Raw genomic sequence first — 18,869 nt, 5'->3', positions numbered from 1 at the left:
AGGTGTGGCCGTTTTATAGGATTCGGGTAGGTAAAGGAAAAAGGAGGGTTGTTCTCTGGTGGGCAGGAGTGGGGGTCACAAGGTACTCAGTGGGGGACCTTTTGAGCCAGGATGAGCCAGGAGAAGGAATTTCACAAGGCAATGTCATCAGTTAAGGCAGGAACAGGCCATTTCCACTTCTTTTGTGGTGGAATGTCATCAGTTAAGGCAGGAACCGGCCATCTGGATGTGTACGTGCAGGTCACAGGGGATATGATGGCTTAGCTTGGGCTCAGAGGCCTGACATATGGTATGTATCAATCTTATAGTTTTTTAAATTTTCAACCTTTCTGAAATATTAGATTAGAGGTTTTGTCTTTAATTTGGGTTTTCCCAGAAGCAGACCATGAGAAGTGGATGACAGTGAAGTGTTTTTTGGAAAGGACAATAACCAATTAAGGCTGCATTGTCAAGGAAGTTTCCTTTCTGCAGAATCGCAGCATCTTCCCCTGGGGAACTCAGAAAGCTGAGGTAAAGGTGCTCTCCTGAACGAGCCACCCAAAGGGTGCTCCAGCTAGGTACTCAGCAACTCCCACCACCGTGGGGGGGGAAGGGTGCTCCAGCTAGGTACTCAGCAACCCCCACCACTGGGGGAGGGGCGCTCCAGGAGGGTTTACTTCTTTTTTTTTTTTTTTTTTTTTTTTTTTGAGACGGAGTCTTGCTCTGTCGCCCAGGCTGGAGTGCAGTGGCGCAGTCTTGGCTCACTGCAAGCTCCGTATCCCAGGTTCACACCATGCTCCTGCCTCAGCCTCTTCGAGTAGCTGGGACTACAGGCGCCCGCCACCACACCCGGCTAATTTTTCTTTTTTGTATTTTTAGTAGAGACGGGGTTTCACCGTGGTCTCGATCTCCTGACCTCGTGATCCGCCCGCCTCGGCCTCCCAAAGTGCTGGGATTACAAGCGTGAGCCACCGCGCCCGGCCTAAGGCCATGTTTTAAAAGTAGCAAGAGGTAGCTGGGCGTGGTGGCTCATGCCTGTAATCCCAGCACTTTGGGAGGCTGAGGTGGGCAGATCACCTGAGGTCAGGAGTGCAAGACCAGCCTGGCCAACATGGTGAAACCTTGCCTCTACTAAAAATAGAAAAATTAGCTGGGCATGGTGGCATGCGTCTGTAATCCCAGCTATTCGGGAGGCAGAGGCAGGAGAATGTTTTGAACCCGGGAGGTGGAGGTTGCAGTGAGCCGAGATCGTGCCACTGCACTCCAGCCTGAGTGACAGAGCAAGACTCTGTCTCAAAAAAAAAAAAAAGTAGCAAGAGGTATGCAGAAAGTACAGCTAGTCATGGAACTGGAGAGAGGTGTTGGCTTTTTGCAGATGAAGATGGTAAGCCATTATGTGCTTCTATTAAATGTGTTGTGGGAAGGCTTGATACCCATTTGATCAGTCATAGTAATTTCCTTGGCAATAAGCTCTAGTTTGATTTTACAACAAATATTTCCATACCAAGACTGATTTTGTAGCTTTTCCTGTGAATATTACTGGTGTTACTAGACTTGGAATGGCAGCTTCCACTTACATTGCAATTGATTGCATTAAAAGAGCTTTGCAAGGCAGAGAAATTCAATTTGCTAGCCATTTACTCCAAAGATATTTTTCTGAGCAAGAAAAAAAGCAAAAGATTTCTCATCACTAAGAAGATTAAGAAAGTTTCAGAGCCTCAGGAGAAAATGTAAAAAGAGGCTGGTCAAACAGTCAGAAACTACATTATTGAAGAGCAATTCTGTAAAAGTCATTGAGGCTCTTTCATCTTCTAATGACTGTTGATTTTCTGACACTGCTCAAGGCTTGGCATGTTCTGGGAAAAAGAAATACCAGCATAACTGCTCATATACTTGTTTTGAGCTATATTCATTTTTTTGATATAATCATTACGTAACATATATCCTCCTAAGTGTTTTTAATTTTTCTAAAATACACATTGTTTAAAATTACAAGAGATTAAAAAATTTTTTGAAAGATATTTTCCTATAATCTCAATTCTATTTTTTAAATTCATCTATAATCTATAGTCACTTTATGATTATGAAATGGTATATGAATTTGGACACTACAAAAATTAACTCATTATTTCAATACTCAGAATTATGCATTATTTAAATTTCATCTATTTACTAAGCATACACAGGCAAGGTTTTGTATTAGGATGTTATTTAATATCGTATTGTGAGCATTTTCTTATATCATTAAAGATTATTGAAATAGATGATATGACTGATTAATATTCCTTTAAAAGTCTGTTACCATATTTTATTGAACAATTTCTGTATTGTTGGACACATACTGTTTCTAACAGTTTAGTAGTAAAATGTATTGAGATAAATATCAGCTTTTTTATAATCAGTTTTTTGGCCATGAGCTTTTTTAATAATCAGAAATCAGCACATGTTATTTTCTATAAGCAGATTCCCGCATTTGTAATTACTACCTAGCTATTCATTGTTTAATTTTACTATAAATTATTTTGAAGATATTATCAGTTTAAGATATTTACATAGCATTCATTAATCATAATAGTACTTGGGCTATGCAGGAAGTACCATGAGGATGTACACATGGTTCATTGAAGAACATGTGAAGTATTTATTATGTTAAAATAATAATAATAACCCTTATTCTTAGTTTATTAAAATTTTGTTTTAAAAATAAAAGAAAAGAAGTGTTGGTTTTTATTAAATATCACTTCTGCAGCTATTGATGGGATGGCATAGCCTAGTTCATTTGTTATTTTGAAGCAATGTGATGTAAGATTTTAAAAATGGGAAAGAAAATCCTTCATTCCAGTAAGTACTATTTGCTATTGAAAATTTCCTTTTAAAATTATTGTTGAGATTGACTTAATTCTTTTTGGGATTTTTGTCCAGAGAATCAAAAAAATTGATTGCTTTTTCTTTGGAACTATACTGGGTTATTGTGTGTAACCTGTCTTAATATAATGAGTTGATTAACCTTCTAATTTACTGCATGCTTTGAAACACAATATATAGTGTCCTAGAATCATTGCGAAAAGATTTCCAATGAAGTTTTCCACACCTAGAGCTTGTGGAAGGTAGTTTTCACCACATTTGTAAACTTCAGGCTAACTTCAAGGTAATCGTGCCCTTTATTGTGCTTGCAAAGCCCCACTGTCTTGATTTCTAAATATAGATGGCATTTTACTTTCTCTCTCTTTCATAACCTAATTCCATTCCCCTGCCATAGGCAGCCATTCAAATATCATTGATATATATTCTTTCATTTGTATTCGTCCTTACACAGTTTGTAATATTACTTTCTGTACATGCACTTTTACATTAAATAAATAGCTTTTGATATAGACTTTAATCTATTTCTCATTTTCCACTCCAATCTATGTTTCTATTTTGTTTTGTTTTGTTTTTGAGACAGAATTTCACTCTTGTCACCCACGCTGGAGTGCAATGGTGCGATCTCAGCTCGCTGCAACCTCTGCTTCCTGGGTTCAAGCAGTTCTTCTGCCTCAGCCTCCTGAGTACCTGGGATTACAGGCACCCGCCACCATGCCTGGCTAATTTTTTGTGTTTTTAAAATCTATCTTCTATTTCAGTGCTCACAACTACTTTGTGATCTATTATTTTTGCGTAATATTTCCAGTATGAATCCATTATGTCTTAAATTTCCCCAGGTTATGGACAACTTGATTGCCTCTAACCACCACTCCCAAAGACAATGTTCTGATGAACATAATTGTACACATCCCATCATCAAACTGTGTGAGAACTGTTCTCTATGTGGTCACAGCAGCAGGACTGATGGTCACAACATCTGGGCATATTTAACTGGACCAGGGCTCCCAGGTTCTCTGCAGAATGGCTGCACCTGTCTGTATTCTTATTGGCTGCAGATTAGGTTTCCTCTATCCACAGAATTTTACTAACACTGCATTACCCAGCTGTTTTTGACAATCTCTTATGAGTAAAATGATATCCGATTATTGTTTTAATTTGCATTCCTTTAATTACTATAATGCTTGAACAACTCTCCAAATGCTCTTTTGCTTTCTGGCTTCTTTTCTGAATTACTTTATCTGCTCATATGCTTTGCTTAGTATTTCAACTGGTGTGCCTACATTTCTTCTTGTTTACCTGAGGAGTCCTTGCGTAATCTGGGTATGGATGCTTTTTGGTATTAGACTTGGCAAATAGTTCACCCCAATCTGTGATCTGTCAGTAAACTGTGTCATATTCCCTATGGAACATAATTTTTTCTTTTGATATAATCGCATATCAAATATAGCAATATTATACCTTGTGATTTGTGCTTTTGGCATTTAGGTTATGAAGACCATCCCTGCTTTTAGGTTACAAATGTATTTTCCTACACTGCCATCTATTCAGTTTTTTTTCCTTTCACATTTAGTTTTTAAGATACCTGGAACCAAGTGCTACAGATAGGTTTATTAAAAGCAAAATCTATGTATTACTTCGTTTCTTCCAGACTACACTGTGTTATTATGTATAATGTCTTGAAAAAGTGAATTGATTAGTTTTCCAGCTTACTGCATTATTTGAAACAAACACATATTGCCCTAGAATGATGGCAAATAAACTACCCACAACATTGCCCAGGCTTAGGGCCTGTGGAAGGTAATTTTCTAACGTTTTAATTAACATTATATATATATCAGACTAACTTCAAGGCAATCATGAAATTGTATTTTTATATTTTTCTTTATGTAGTGACTCAGTTTTTCCAAAACCTTATGCTAAAATGTCCCTTTGGCCATTGGTTTTTAGTGCCAACTTTTCCAGATTTTATGAGCCTAAGTTTAAATATGTCGTTGAGATCTCTAGTGTGTCACATTAGCCTTGCAGATTCTTGTTGAGCTGGCACCTTACTGGCCTTATTTTTATGACTTTATGGTATCACAGTATCTGATATGCTTAATCATTCTTCTTTGCCTTTTTTTAAATAGTCTTAATTATTTAAAACATTCTATATCTCATAAATTTTTGAATCAATATACTGAGTTTCTCAAAAACTCCAGTGGGAATTTCGATGGAAATGAATCTATAGATTAATTTAGGAATAACTAACATGTTTCTATCTTTAGCTCATCATAATCATGTGCAAGAAACGTCTTTTGTTTTAGAAAACGGTCAGTCACTTTAAAAAGTTACTTTTAACAGTTGATTGTGTGTTTATGTTTATTTCTTCGATGTTTGTACTAAAGAGTCCGACCCTAATTGTTTAATGTCTGACTCCTGAGACAGCTTTTTTTTTTTTTTTGAAACGGAGTCTTGCTCTGTCGCCCAGGCTGGAGTGCAGTGGCATGATCTCGGCTCACTGCAAGCTCTGCCTCCCGGGTTCACGCCATTCTCCTGCCTCAGCCTGCCGAGTAGCTGGGACTACAGGCGCCCACCACCACGCCCGGCTAATTTTTTGTATTTTTTAGTAGAGACGGGGTTTCACCGTGTTAGCCAGGGTGGTCTCGATCTCCTGACCTCGTGATTCGCCCGCCTCGGTCTCCCAAAGTGCTGGGATTACAGGCGTAAGCCACTGTGCCCGGCCTGAGACAGCTTTTTAAGCCTCGTTCCTTCTTCTTACCCTTGCGCCTCATTTCTGGGCAAGCTTAGAAAAAAAACCTGGTGCTGTCTCCTTTGGCACCAGCTGGGGTTTCAAACCATGCAACCACCTACTGATGTACAGAATTCCTCACCCAGGCCCCACTCCCTATATGCAATAAAAAACTCTAGCCAAGCCATGTGCAGTGAGTGGTGTGTGCCTGTTGTTCCAACTACTCAGCTGAGGCAGGAGGACTGCATGAGCCCAGGAGTTCCCGCCTAGCCTGGGCAACATAGTGAGACCCTGTTGGTATTAAAACAAAGCAAAACAACAACAACAACCACCTAGCCAGTCTCCTGCCTTCCCCCACTCTCTCAAGTCACTTTAAGTCCAGCTTGGGAAGCCTGCCACGCTGTCCCCCAAGCTCCCTGCTATGCGAGTGGTAAACATTTCACGCCCTCTCAGTTTGAGTGTGGCAACAGCCAAACCAGATTTTGGATGAGGGTCCATCTTCTTTCTGCAGAGCAACAGCAACAATATTTAATTATATTTTATTTTTATTATGGTCTTATATTTTGTAAAGTATTATATTTTTTAGTAGTTTTACTTTTGCAGAGAAATATTTGGTTTTGGAAATTGACCAAAATCTGACATTTTGCCAAAGTCTTGTTGTTTTAATAATGTATTTGTTTATTATCTTATATTTTTCTATTCAAATTATCATGTGATCTAACATAACAATAGATTTATCTGTTCCTTTCTAATCTTGACACCTGATAATTCTATTCTTTTCCTAGATTATTATCTAGAAGCTCCAAAACGACATTAAATTAACATGGCTCTAGTGGGCATTTTCACCTTATCCTGATCTTAAAGAGAGGGCATCTAAATGTTCTCTGTTAAGTGTGTGTATGCTACAGATTTTATATGCTATATATATTTTTGGAATGTAACATCTTCCAAGATTAAGAAGTTTCCTTCTATTTCTAATTCGCTGCGTTACTTTTTAAATCTTCTTTTATGTTTAATTTTTGTGGGTACATGGTAGGTGCATGAGATGTTTTGATACAGACATGCAATGTGAAATAACCACATCATGGGGAATGGGTATCCATCCCCTCAAGCATTTATCCTTTGTGTTACAAACAATCCAATTACATTATTTTAGTTATTTTAAGATGTACAATTAAGTTATTATTGACTATAGTCACCTAGTTGTGCTATCAAGTAGTAGGTCTTGTTCATTCTTTCTATTTTGTGTACCCATTAACCATTTTTACCTCCCCCCAACTCCCCACTCCCCTTCCCAGCTTTTCGTAACCATCTACTCTATGCCCATGAGTTCACCTGTTTTGATGTTTAGATCCCACAAATAATTGAGAACATGTGATGTTTGTCTTTCTGTGCCTGGCTTATGTCATGCCACGTTTCTTTATATACAGCCAGGCTATATAGTATTCCATTGTGTATATATGCCACATTTTCTTTATTCATTGATCTGTTGATAGACACTTAGATTACTTCCAAACCATAGCTGTTGTGAACAGAGCTCTAACAAACACGGGAGTGCAGATACCTCTTCCATATACTGATTTCTTTTCTTTTGGGAATATACCCAGCAGTGGGATTGCTGGATCATATGGCAGCTCTATTTTTAGTTTTTCGAGGAAGCTCAAAACTGTTCTCCATAGTGGTTTAACTAATTTATATTCCCTTCAACAATGCACAAGGGTTCCCTTTTCTCCACATCCTTGCCAGCATTTGTTATTGACTGTCTTTTGGGTATAAGCCATTTTAACTGGGGTGAGATGATATCTCATTGTAGTTTTGATTTGCATTTCTCTAATGACTAGTGATGGGGAGCACCTTTTCATATATCTGTTTGCCATTGGTATGTCTTCTTTTGGGAAATGTCTATTCAAATCTTTCGCTCATTTTTTGATTAGATTATTAGTGTTTTTTTTTTTTTCCCTATAGAGTCATTTGACCTTCTTGTATATTCTGGTTATTAATCTCTTGTCAGATGGGTAGTTTGCAAATATTTACTTTCATTCTGTGGGTTGTCTCTTCACTTTGTTGTCTGTGTCCTTTGTTGTGCAGAGGCTTTTTAACTTAATGTGATCCATTTATCCATTTTTGCTTGGGTTGCCTGTGCTTGTGGGGTATTGCTCAAGAAATTTTTGCCCAGATCAATGTCCTGGAGATTTTCCCCCAGTTTTTTTTTTTTTGTAGTAGTTTCATAGTTTGAGCTCCTAGACTGAAGTCTTTACTCCATTTTGATTTGATTTTTGTATGTGATGAAAGATAGTTGTCTAGTTTTATTCTTCTGCATAGGGATATCCAGTTTTCCCAGCACCAATTATTGAAGAGACTGTCTTTTCCCCAGTGTATGCTCTAGGCGCCTTTGGTGCAAATGAGTTCACTATAGGTGTGTGGATTTACTTCCGGGTTCTCTATCCTATTCCATTGGTCTGTCTGTTTTTATGCCAGTACCATGCTATTTTGGTTACTATGTCTCTGTAATATAATTTGGAGTCAGGTAATGTGATTCCTCTAGTTTTGTTTTTTTTGCTTAGGATAGCTTGGCTATTCTGGGTCTTTTGTGATTTCATTTAATTTTAGGTTTGTTTTTCTATTTCTGTGTAGCATGTCCTTGATATTTTAATAAGAATTGCACTGAACCTTTGCAAATGCTTTGGGTAGTATGGCTATTTTAAAAATATTGATTCTTCCAATCCATGAGCATGAAATATTTTCCATTTTCTGTTGTCTTCTTTAATTTATTTCCTTGGTATTTTATAGTTTTCATTGTAGTTTTTTTTTTTTTTTCACTTCTTTGGCTAAGTTAATTCCTAGGTATTTAATTTTATTTGTGGCTATTGTAAATGAGATTACTTTTTAAATTTCTTTTCAGATTGTTTACTGTTGGCATTTAGAAAAGCTACTGATTTTTGCCTGTGGATTTTGTATCCTGTAACTTTACCGAATTAGTTTATCTGTTCTAATAGTTGTTTTGTGGAGTCTTTAGGTTTTCCAATAGTTGAGCTAGTTTTTAATATCATAAAAATGTTTTGAACTTTTCAGAAGCTCTCTTTGAATCTGTTCAGATAAGCATATATTTTTTTCTGCATTCCAACATGGTATGTTCCACTGACAGATTTTCTAATGTGAATTCGCCTCGCAGTTCTTAGTTAAATGAAATTTTGGCCTGTAGTGTATTCATTGCCATCCATTTCTAAGTATTTATAATCCTCAAAATTATTTTAAATCTAAGAATCATTTTTCCAAAATATGTAAAATTTTAGCAGGAATATATTGCATTACATTTAAAAAACAGTCTGTATGATAGTGGTTCGTTGGAATTGGTGGAAAATTTTCATTTATGGCCTAAAAAGTGCATATGTTACCAGATCATTTAATGTCTCTATCCCAGGTATAGTGTTCAGATTGGCTCAAGTTTTCATTTTAAATGATGTTTTAATTTTAAATACAACTCTTTGTATAGTTATTTTTGTGGTTGCTCCAGGGATTACAATATACATACTGAATCTTTAAAAGTCTATTTAGAATAAAAATTGTACCTGCGTAAGTGCAATATAGAAACATTTATAGGTCCCTTTAAACTTGTTTTTTTTTTTTTTTTTTGGTATATTAGCCCATATATTTTCTGTGTTGTACAGACACATTTAATCTAAAATAGTTCTTATTGAATTCTGGGAAATTTGTTCTAATTTTATCACAGAAGTTATTTCCTGGGGCGTTTTCTTTTTTTGCACTTCTGTTATTTCCTATTTTCCAGATGTTGTCACTTACATATTTTCTCTCTCTTTGCTATTCCTAACTCCTGATTCTTCGGTGCTGCCTTTGAGACTCCAGTATGATCTTCCAGGCCACTCACTTGTTCTTCAGTCATTTACATTCTATTTATTCCCTTCCACATGTTCTTTCTTAAAACAGTTTCATATTTTATAACTGATACTTTATCATATTCTGTTTTATGTCGTTTCATCTCATGCTACTAATGTTCTCTTCTGTCTTTGACATATTTATTTTGCCTCTTTTACTTTATTGCTCCATCTTTGTCAGTAATTTCACTTCATGTCAAAAATGTTGTCTGGTTTTTCCTTTTTAATTCTAGAAGTACTTTTTAGATGTCCAATAATTCTGTGTGAGGCAGCAGCTGACCTGCCTGGTGACAGGTGTTGGAGGAAGGTAAAAGGCCAGGCCTCAGGTTGTGTTCTTCCACATCAATGGCACTTTTTTTTTTTTTTTTTTTTTACTATCAGTTATAGTTTTTCTGCCTTCAGTTATGGATTTGTCTTTCACTTGTTTATTTGCCTTAGTTTTCTTGTTTTAAATAACTCTTTCAGCATAAGAAATACAGTGCCTTGTACATAGTAATCAACACATAATTATGATTTCTATTGTTACCATTAACAATAAGGTTTAATTCTGCATATGAATATCCAATTGTTCCAACATCATTTGCTGAAAAGCTTGTTCTTTGTCAAGAATGATTTACTGTGTTTCTGGAGTCACTGTTTTATTCAACTGACCTATATGTCTTGCCCTTTCACCAATACCATACTGTCTAGGTTAGTTTACTGTGGATTTATGGTAATTCTAAAAATGTAGTGGTGAAACATCATTCACCATTGTATGATGATGGAGAAGGGTGAAGATGTTGATGTTTTTTTCTCAAAACATACTTGATGCATATATACCTTAGGAACTTTGAACTTTATATTGCCTCTGTTTTCCTACAAATCTCATGGTTAACTTCTTCCATGCCTCAGGTTCCAACTAAAAATTTGTTTTCTAAGGAAATTTTTCTTTTCTTGTCTTTTCTTTTAATACAGGTTCTTACAGTGTCGCCAAGGCTGAAGTGCAGTGGCACAATCTTGGCTCACTGCAGCCTTGACCTTCTGGGCTCAAGCAATCCTCCCACCTCAGCCTTCTGAGTAGCTGCACTACAGGCATATGCCACTATGCCCTGTTCAGTTTGTTTATTTTACTTTATTCTTTTTTGAGACAGGGTCTTACTCTGTTGCCTAGGCGGGAGTGCAGTGGTGCTATCTTTGCTCACTGCAGCCTCGGCCTCCTGGACCCAAGTGATCCTCCCACCTCAGTCTCCCGAGTAGCTGGAACCAGACCTTCACTACCAAACCCAGCTAATTTTTGTATTTTTTGTAGAGACAGTGTCTCACTATGTCGCCCAGGTTGGTCTCAGACTCCTGGACTCAAGCGATTTTCCCACCTAGGCCTTTCTAAGTGCTGGGATTACAAGCATGAGCCTCTGAGCCTAGCCAATGAAACTTATTTTTTTGCATCCTATTTAATATGACTTCTCTCACATAATTTTCTATTATAATATTTTATTTTAATTTTGTTACTGGATATACCACAATTAGAAGTTATCTTTATTGTTTGTTTTCTGTCTCCTTCACTAAAATTTAAACGGTGGTTCAGTAACCACGTTAGCTACTGTTAGAGCAGAAGCCAGGGCCTAAGCTTATCTAATATAATGTGTATTACTTTTTAAAAATGTGTGTACATTTCTTTAAATATTATTTCTTGATTTTCACAAAATGCTAGTCAAGATATCTTAAGTAGGCACAGTTTGGGAACATGCTTATTAAAGGACTTTTAGACCTTAGCAATAATCATGAAGATTATATTTTATCCTTCTTTGTGTTTTTTTTTTTTTTTCAGGAACGCAGTCAAAGAACACAGAACATTTTATGCCATTTATGAAACCAGGTACGTCCATGATACCTGCATTTTATCAATGAAAGGTTTTCACTTCTTACTAATGCTATGAGTATTAGTAGTGATTATAATATGAGTCTATAACTTATTTTATGTATTTTATTGTTGAAATGCTTGTCTAAATTATGTTAAGGAATATATAGAGACTAAAAGAATATAATGATGAAATAATATCACCTTAACTTGTGTAATTTTGCTATGATTTTAAATGAAAGTTTCATTGAATTCCATCAAGGCATCTGATTCCAGGACTAAGTGTATGCAAGTTTGAAATCGAGTGATTTAGCATGGGAAGGAGCTTCAGACATCCTCATTTGCCATGTTTGGAAAGGTAGCCCACGAAGTTTAGGCTTGCCGAAGATCACACAGCTACTCAGAAGAGGAGTTAAAAAAAGAAAACATGTTCCTTACCTTTATCACCATGTTCTCGCATTGCTCCACAATGACTGGCAAAAAAAAAAATGCCCATGTAATTATTTTGTGCATATAAAATCATGTTCTCCAACCGATATTCTCTTAGAAAGAAACAAACTGACAACAAAATCTTGCAGTAACTGTTTAGAAGTCATATATTTAAAGAAAACTAATCATGTAATACTTTTCTTTAATCTTTAAAGATTCAGCTACACTACAACTTCACAGTTAAGACTTCTCTAGATACCAAACACTCCCAGCCTCCAAACCAAATCAGCTAGCATTCCAGCCAAAGTTCATTCTCCTCTGGGCCCATTATTTTTTAATGTTTAAAGCTTTTCCATGTAAAAATATAACCGCTCCTTCCTTCCTATTTTATTTCCTTCCTTCCTTCCTTTCATATACCCAGTCTCAGTGCCTTAATATAAACTATACTAGTTGTTAAATACTATTGGTAGAATTCATAATTTATTATTAAACATAATTCTAGTTTATCATTTTTGCATATATATAATTTTATTTACTCATCCACATGGGAGCATCAAGAAATGCTCCAATGAATATCTGAAAATCAAACATATTCCTATATGTAATCTTCCTCCTCATAATGACGTGGGTCAACTCCCCTGACCATATGACAACTCCAGTTTTAGCCATCAGGTTTACTGGCATGAGAAACCAAAAGTGACCAAGCAACAATAACTTTATTGTTATTGAGGTTATTAACATGCCTATTCGTGGGAGTGTCCCTTTTCTGAGAACCAGGACAAGTATACCCAAAATATTGATGTTTATAATTATTCACTATTAACATTAGGGTTCACGCTTTGTGTTGTAAATTCTATGGCATTCGAAAAATGTACAATGACATATCTGTACTTGAGAACAAGTGTAGTGTAATAGTAACATATTCTGTGTGTATTATAGTATCATACAGAGTAGTTTCACTGCCCTAAACTCCTCCTGTTCTTAATCTATTCAACTCTCCTTTCCTCCCCCTGAAGCTTTAAGAACCATTAATCTCTTCTTACTGTCTCCATCATTTTGCCTTTCCAGAATGTCATATAGTTGAAACCCTACAGCATGTACCCTGCCAAGACTGGGTTCTTGTGCTGAGCAGTATGCATTTAAGAACATTCCATGAATTTCTGTGACTTGATAGCTTACCCTTTTTTATCTCTGAATAATCTTTCATAGTATGAATGTGCCACAGTTTGTTTAGACACTCAATTATTGAAGGATATCTTGGCTGCTTTCAAGTTTTGACAATTGTGGATAAAGCTACTATAAACATTCGTGTGCAGATTTTTGTGTGGACATACATTTTCAACTCAAATTAATAAATACCAAGAAGCATGACTGTGGATTAAATGGTGTATTATTCTGTTTTCATGCTGCTAATAAAGACACGCCTGAGACCAGGTCATTAATAAAGGAAAGAGATTTCATTGACTCAGTTCCACATGGCTAGGTAGGGCTTATAATCATGGCAGAAGGCAAATAAGGAGCAAAGTCATGTCTTACATGGCAGCAGGCAAGACAGCTTGTGCAAGGAAACTCCCGTTTATAAAATCATCAGATCTCATGAGACTTACTCACTACCACAAGAATAGTATGGAGGAAACCACCCCCATGATTCAATTATCTCCACCTGGAACAACCCATGGTACATGGGGATTATCACAATTCAAGATGAGATTTGGGTGGGGACACAGCCAAACCATATCAAATGGTAAGAGTATCTTTAGTTTTGTAGGAAACTGCCAAACTGTCTTTCAAAGTGGCTGGACCACTTTGCCTCCCAGCCAGCAACGAATGAGAATTTCTGTTGCTCTATAGCTCAGTCAGCATTTGGTGTCGTCAGTGTTTTCGATGTAGCCTATCTAATAGGTGTATAGTGGCATAGCATTGATGTTTTATTTGTAATTCCCTGAGGACATGTGATGTTGAGCATCTTTTCATATGCTTATTTGCCATCCGTGTTTCTTCTTTGCTGAGGTGTCTATTCAGGTCTTTTGCCCAATTTTGTTTATTTTTATTTTTGTTTTATTTTAAATTCTGGGATACATGTGTAAGATGTCCACATTTGTTACAAAGGTAAATGTTAGCCATGGTGGTTTGCTGCACCTATCAACCCATCAACTAGGTATTAAGCTCAGCATCCATTAGCTATTTTTTTATGCTGTCCCTCCTACCCCCTCCCCCAGATAGGCCCTAGTATGTGTTGTTCCCCTCTCTGTGTCTATGTGTTCAGGTTCTTCAGCTCCCACTTACAAGTGATAACATGCGGTGTTTGGTTTTCTGTTCCTGCATTAGTTTACTAAGGACAGTGGCTTCCAGCTGATCTATGTCCCTGCAAAGGATGTGATCTCATTCCTTTTTATGGCTGCATAGTATTCCATGGTGTAGATGTACCACATTTTCTTTATCTAGTCTATCATTGATGGGCATTTGGGTTGATCTTATGTCTTTGCTATTGTGAATAGTGCTGCAGTGAACATACATGAGCGTGTATCTTTATAATAGAATAATTTATATTTCTTTGGGTATATACACAGTAATGGGATTCTTGGGTCAAATGGTATTTCTTGTTCTAGGTCTTTGAGGAATTGCCACACTGTCTTCCACAATGGTTTAACTAATTTACATTCCTACCAACAGTGTAAAAGTGTTCCTATCTCTCCGCAGCCTCACCAACATCTGTTGTTTCTTGACTTTTTGTTTGTTTTTTTTTTTTGGACGGAGTCTTGCTGTCTCCCAGGCTGGAGTGTAGTGGCATCATCTTGGCTCACTGCAAGCTCTGCCTCCCGGGTTCACTCCATGCTCCTGCCTCAGCCTCCCGCGTAGCTGGGACTACAGGCGCCTGCCACCTCGCCTGGCTAATTTTTTGTGTTTTTAGTAGAGACGGGGTTTCACCGTGTTAGCCAGGATGGTCTCTATCTCCTGACCTCGTGATCTGCCCGCCTCGGCCTCCCAAAGTGCTGGGATTAGAGGCATAAGCCACTGCGCCCGGCATTGACTTTTTAATAATTGCCATTCTGCCTGGCGTGAGATGGTATCTCATTGTGGTTTTAGTTTACATTTCTCTAATGCTCAGTGATGTTCAGCTTTTTTTCATATGTTTGTTGGCCACATAAATGTCTTCTTTTGAGAAGTGTCTGTTCATGTCCTTTGCCCACTTTTCAATGGTGTCATTTGTTTTTTTCCTGTAAATCTGTTTGAGTTCCTTGTAGATGCTGGATATTAGACCTTTGTCAGATGGATAGATTGCAAAAGTTTTCTCCAATTCTGTAGGCTGTCTGTTCACTTTCATGATAGTTTCTTTTGCTGTGCAGAAGCTCTTTAGTTTAATTAAATCCCATTTGTCAATTTTGGCTTTTTTTTTTACAATTGCTTTTGACATTTTCATTATGAAATCTTTGCCCATGCCTATGTCTTGAATGGTATTGCCTAGATTTCCTCCTAGGGTTTTTATGGTTTTGGGTTTTACATTCAAGTCTTTAATCCATCTTCAGTTAATTTTTGTACAATGTGTAAGTAAGGGGAACAGTTTTAATTCTCTGCATATGACTAGCCAGTTCTCCCAATACCATTTATTAAATAGAAGACCCTTTCTCCATTGCTTGTTTCATCAAGCTTATCAAAGGTCAGATGGTTGTAAGTGTGCGGTCTTATTTCTGAGCTTTCTATTCTGTTCCATTGGCCTCCGTGTCTGTTTTTGTACCAGTACCATGCTGTTTTGCTTACTGTAGCCTTGTAGTATAGTTTGAAGTTGGGCAGCATGATGCCTCCAGCTTTAGTCTTTTTGCTTGTGAATGTCTAATTCTGTGAAGAATGTCAATGGCAGTTTAATGGGAATAGCATTGAATCTATAAATTACTTTGTTTTTGTCCAATTTTTAATTGGGACATTTGTTTTTCTGTTGTTGAGTTTAAGGGTTTTTTTGTTTATCTAATAGTTTGGAAATCAGTACTTTATCACATGTGTTTTGCAAAGATTTTCTGCCAGTCTGTGGCTTGTCTTTTCATTCTCTGAACAACGTCTTTCACAGGGCAGAAGTTTTTAATTTTAATGAAGTTCAACTTACCAATTTTTTGTCATTAATAGTGCTTTTTGTGTTGTATCTAAAAAGTCAACACCAAACCTAAGGTTGCCTAGGTTTTCTCCTATGTTATCTTCTAAATGTTTATATTTTTGCATTTTACATTTAGGTGTATGATCCATTTTTAGTTAATTTTTATGAATTTTTATGAAGGTATGAGATCCCTCCCCCTCTCTCTCCATATCTATATCTATATCTATGAGGCATATGTATATGTGAGGCACACATATATATATGAAGCACATATATATGAGGCATATATATACACATATACTTGCATGTGGATGTCCAATTGTTTCAGCACCATTTGTTAAAAATTCTATCCTTTCTGCATTGAATGGCCTTTGCTATTTCATCAAAGATCTGTTGACTCCACTTGTGTGAGTCTGTTTCTCAGCTCATTGTTCTGTTCCCTATATACATTTATGAATTCTTTCACCAATACCACACCCTCTTGATAATTGTAGCTTTATGGGAAGTCTTCTATTTTTAACTTTTATTTTAGGTTCAGGGGTACATGTGCAGGTTTGTTATAAAGGGAAACTCACGTCATGGAGTTTGTTGTACAGATTATTTCATCACCCAGGTACTAAGCCTGGTACCCAGTAGTTATTTTTCTTGGTCCTCTCTCCTCCCACCCTCCACCCTCAGGTAGGTCCCCGGTGTCTGTTGTTCCCCTCTATGTGTCCACGTGTTCTCATCATTTAGCTCCCACTTATAAGTGAGAATATGTGGTACTTGATTTTCTGTTCCTGTATTAGTTTGCTAAGGATAACGACCTCCAGCTCCATCCACGTTCCTGCAAGGGACATGATCTTATGGCTGCATAGTATTCCATGGTGTATATGTACCACATTTTTTTTAATCCAAACTACCATTGATGGGTGTTTAGGTTGATTCCATGTTCTTTGTATTGTGAATAGTGCTACAGTGAATACACAAGTTCATCTGACTTCATGATAGAATTATTTATAATGCAATGGGATTACTGGGTCAAATAGTAGTTCTGTTTTTAGCTCATTGAGAAATCACCATAGTGCTTTCCACAATGGTTGAACTAGTTTATACTCCCACCAACGGTGTATAAGTAACCCCTTTTCTCTGCAAACTCACCATGATTATTTTTTGACTCAGAGCCATTCTGACTGGTGTGAGACAGTATCTCACTATAGTTTTTATTTGCATTTCTCTAATGATCACTGATATTGAGCTTTTTATCGTATGCTTGTTGGCTGCATATATGTCTTCTTCTGAAAAGTGTCTATTCATGTGCTTTTCCCACTTTTTAATGGGGTTGTTTTTTTCTTGTCAATTTGTTTGTGTTCTTTCAGATTCTGAACATTAGACCTTTATCACATGCATAATTTGCAAAAATTTTTTCCCATTCTCTAGGTTGTCTGTTTACTCTGTTAATAGTTCCTTTTGCTGTGCAGAAGCTCTTGAGTTTAATTAGATTCCATTTGTTAAGTTTTACTTTTGTTGTGATTGCTTTTGGTGTCTTTATCATGAAATCTGCTGGTTCCTGTGTCAAGAATGATATTGCCTAGGAGCTTTTGGGCTGAGACTATGGGGTTTCCTAGATATAGGATCATATCATCTGCAAAAAGGGATAGTTTGACTTCCTCTCTTCTTATTTAGATGCCGCCCCTTATTTCTTTCTCTTGCCTGATGGCCCTGGCCAGGACTTCCAATGCTATGTTGAATAGGAGTGGTGAGAGAGGGCTTCCTTGTCTTGGGCTGGTTTTCAAGGGAAATGCTTTATAAGAAGTCTTGAAGTTGGGTAGTGTCAGTCCTCTGACTTTTTCTTTTTTTTTTTTTTTTTTTGAGACGGAGTCTTTCTCTGTCCCTCAGGCTGGAGTGCAGTGGCGCGATCTCGGCTCACTGCAAGCTCCGCCTCCCGGGTTCACGTCATTCTCCTGCCTCAGCCTGCCGAGTAGCTGGGACTACAGGCGCCTGCCAACACGCCCAGCTAATTTTTTTGTATTTTTAGTAGAGACGGGGTTTCACCGTGTTAGCCAGGATGGTCTCGATCTCCTGACCTCGTGATCTGCCCGCCTTGGCCTCCCAAAGTGCTGGGATTACAGGCTTGAGCCACCGCGCCCGGCCTTGTTTTTCTCCTTCAGTCTTTTGTTGGCTATTTTGGCCCTCTTGCCTTTCCACATAAACTTTAGAATTAGTTAGTCAACATTTAGAAAACAATTTGCTGGAATTTTGATTGGTATTATGTTTAATCTATAGATCAACTTAGAATGAACTGACGTCTTGGCAGTGTTGAGTTTTCCTGTTCATGCGCCTGAAATATCTCTCTATTTAGATCTTTGATTTATTTCATTGAGGTTGTAGTTTTGTAGTTTTCCTCACATAGATCTTCTACATGTTAGATTTATTCCTAAGTATTTCATTTTTATGCCAATGATCAAATAGTTTTAAGTTGTATTATTCTTTTATTGTTTACCATAGATATTACAGTAGGCATTCTTTTAGTAGAGTATAATATGAATTATAATTGTCCCACTTCATAATTATCATTAATTTTAATTCTACATACATTTTAAACCCTACAAGTTGTTATAATTATCTTAGAAGTATGTTTTACACATTCAATATTCATTTAGATTTACTGACATATTTATCACTCATGTAGTTCTTAATTTTTTTATACACTACCATGTTTCTCTTAGCAAGTATATTATCTATGGGAAGGACTCCTTTCAGCATCTCTTAGTACAAGTGTACTGACAGCAATTTCTAAGTTTTTTGTCTGATATGTCTTTATTTTTCCTTCAAAATTGAAGCATGTTTTCACTGAGAATAGAATTATTTGTTGGCATGTACTTTCTTTCATCACTTTAAAGATCAGATTCCAGTGCCTTCTTTGTTGTCCTTTTTCTGTTAAGAAGTCAATTACCGTCAGTCTTACTGCTGCTCTTTGAAGTTAATTTGTGCATTTTGGGGATGTGTGTACAATTTTTCCTTTGATTCTGATTTCCAAAACTTTTATATGGTGTCATTTTCTTTTTTCTT

This window comes from Nomascus leucogenys, chromosome 6 (genome assembly GCF_006542625.1).
Source record: "Nomascus leucogenys isolate Asia chromosome 6, Asia_NLE_v1, whole genome shotgun sequence".
In the NCBI taxonomy this organism is placed as follows: domain Eukaryota; kingdom Metazoa; phylum Chordata; class Mammalia; order Primates; family Hylobatidae; genus Nomascus; species Nomascus leucogenys.
The sequence above is the reverse complement of the archived record's forward strand: the minus strand, read 5'-3'. Positions refer to the sequence as shown.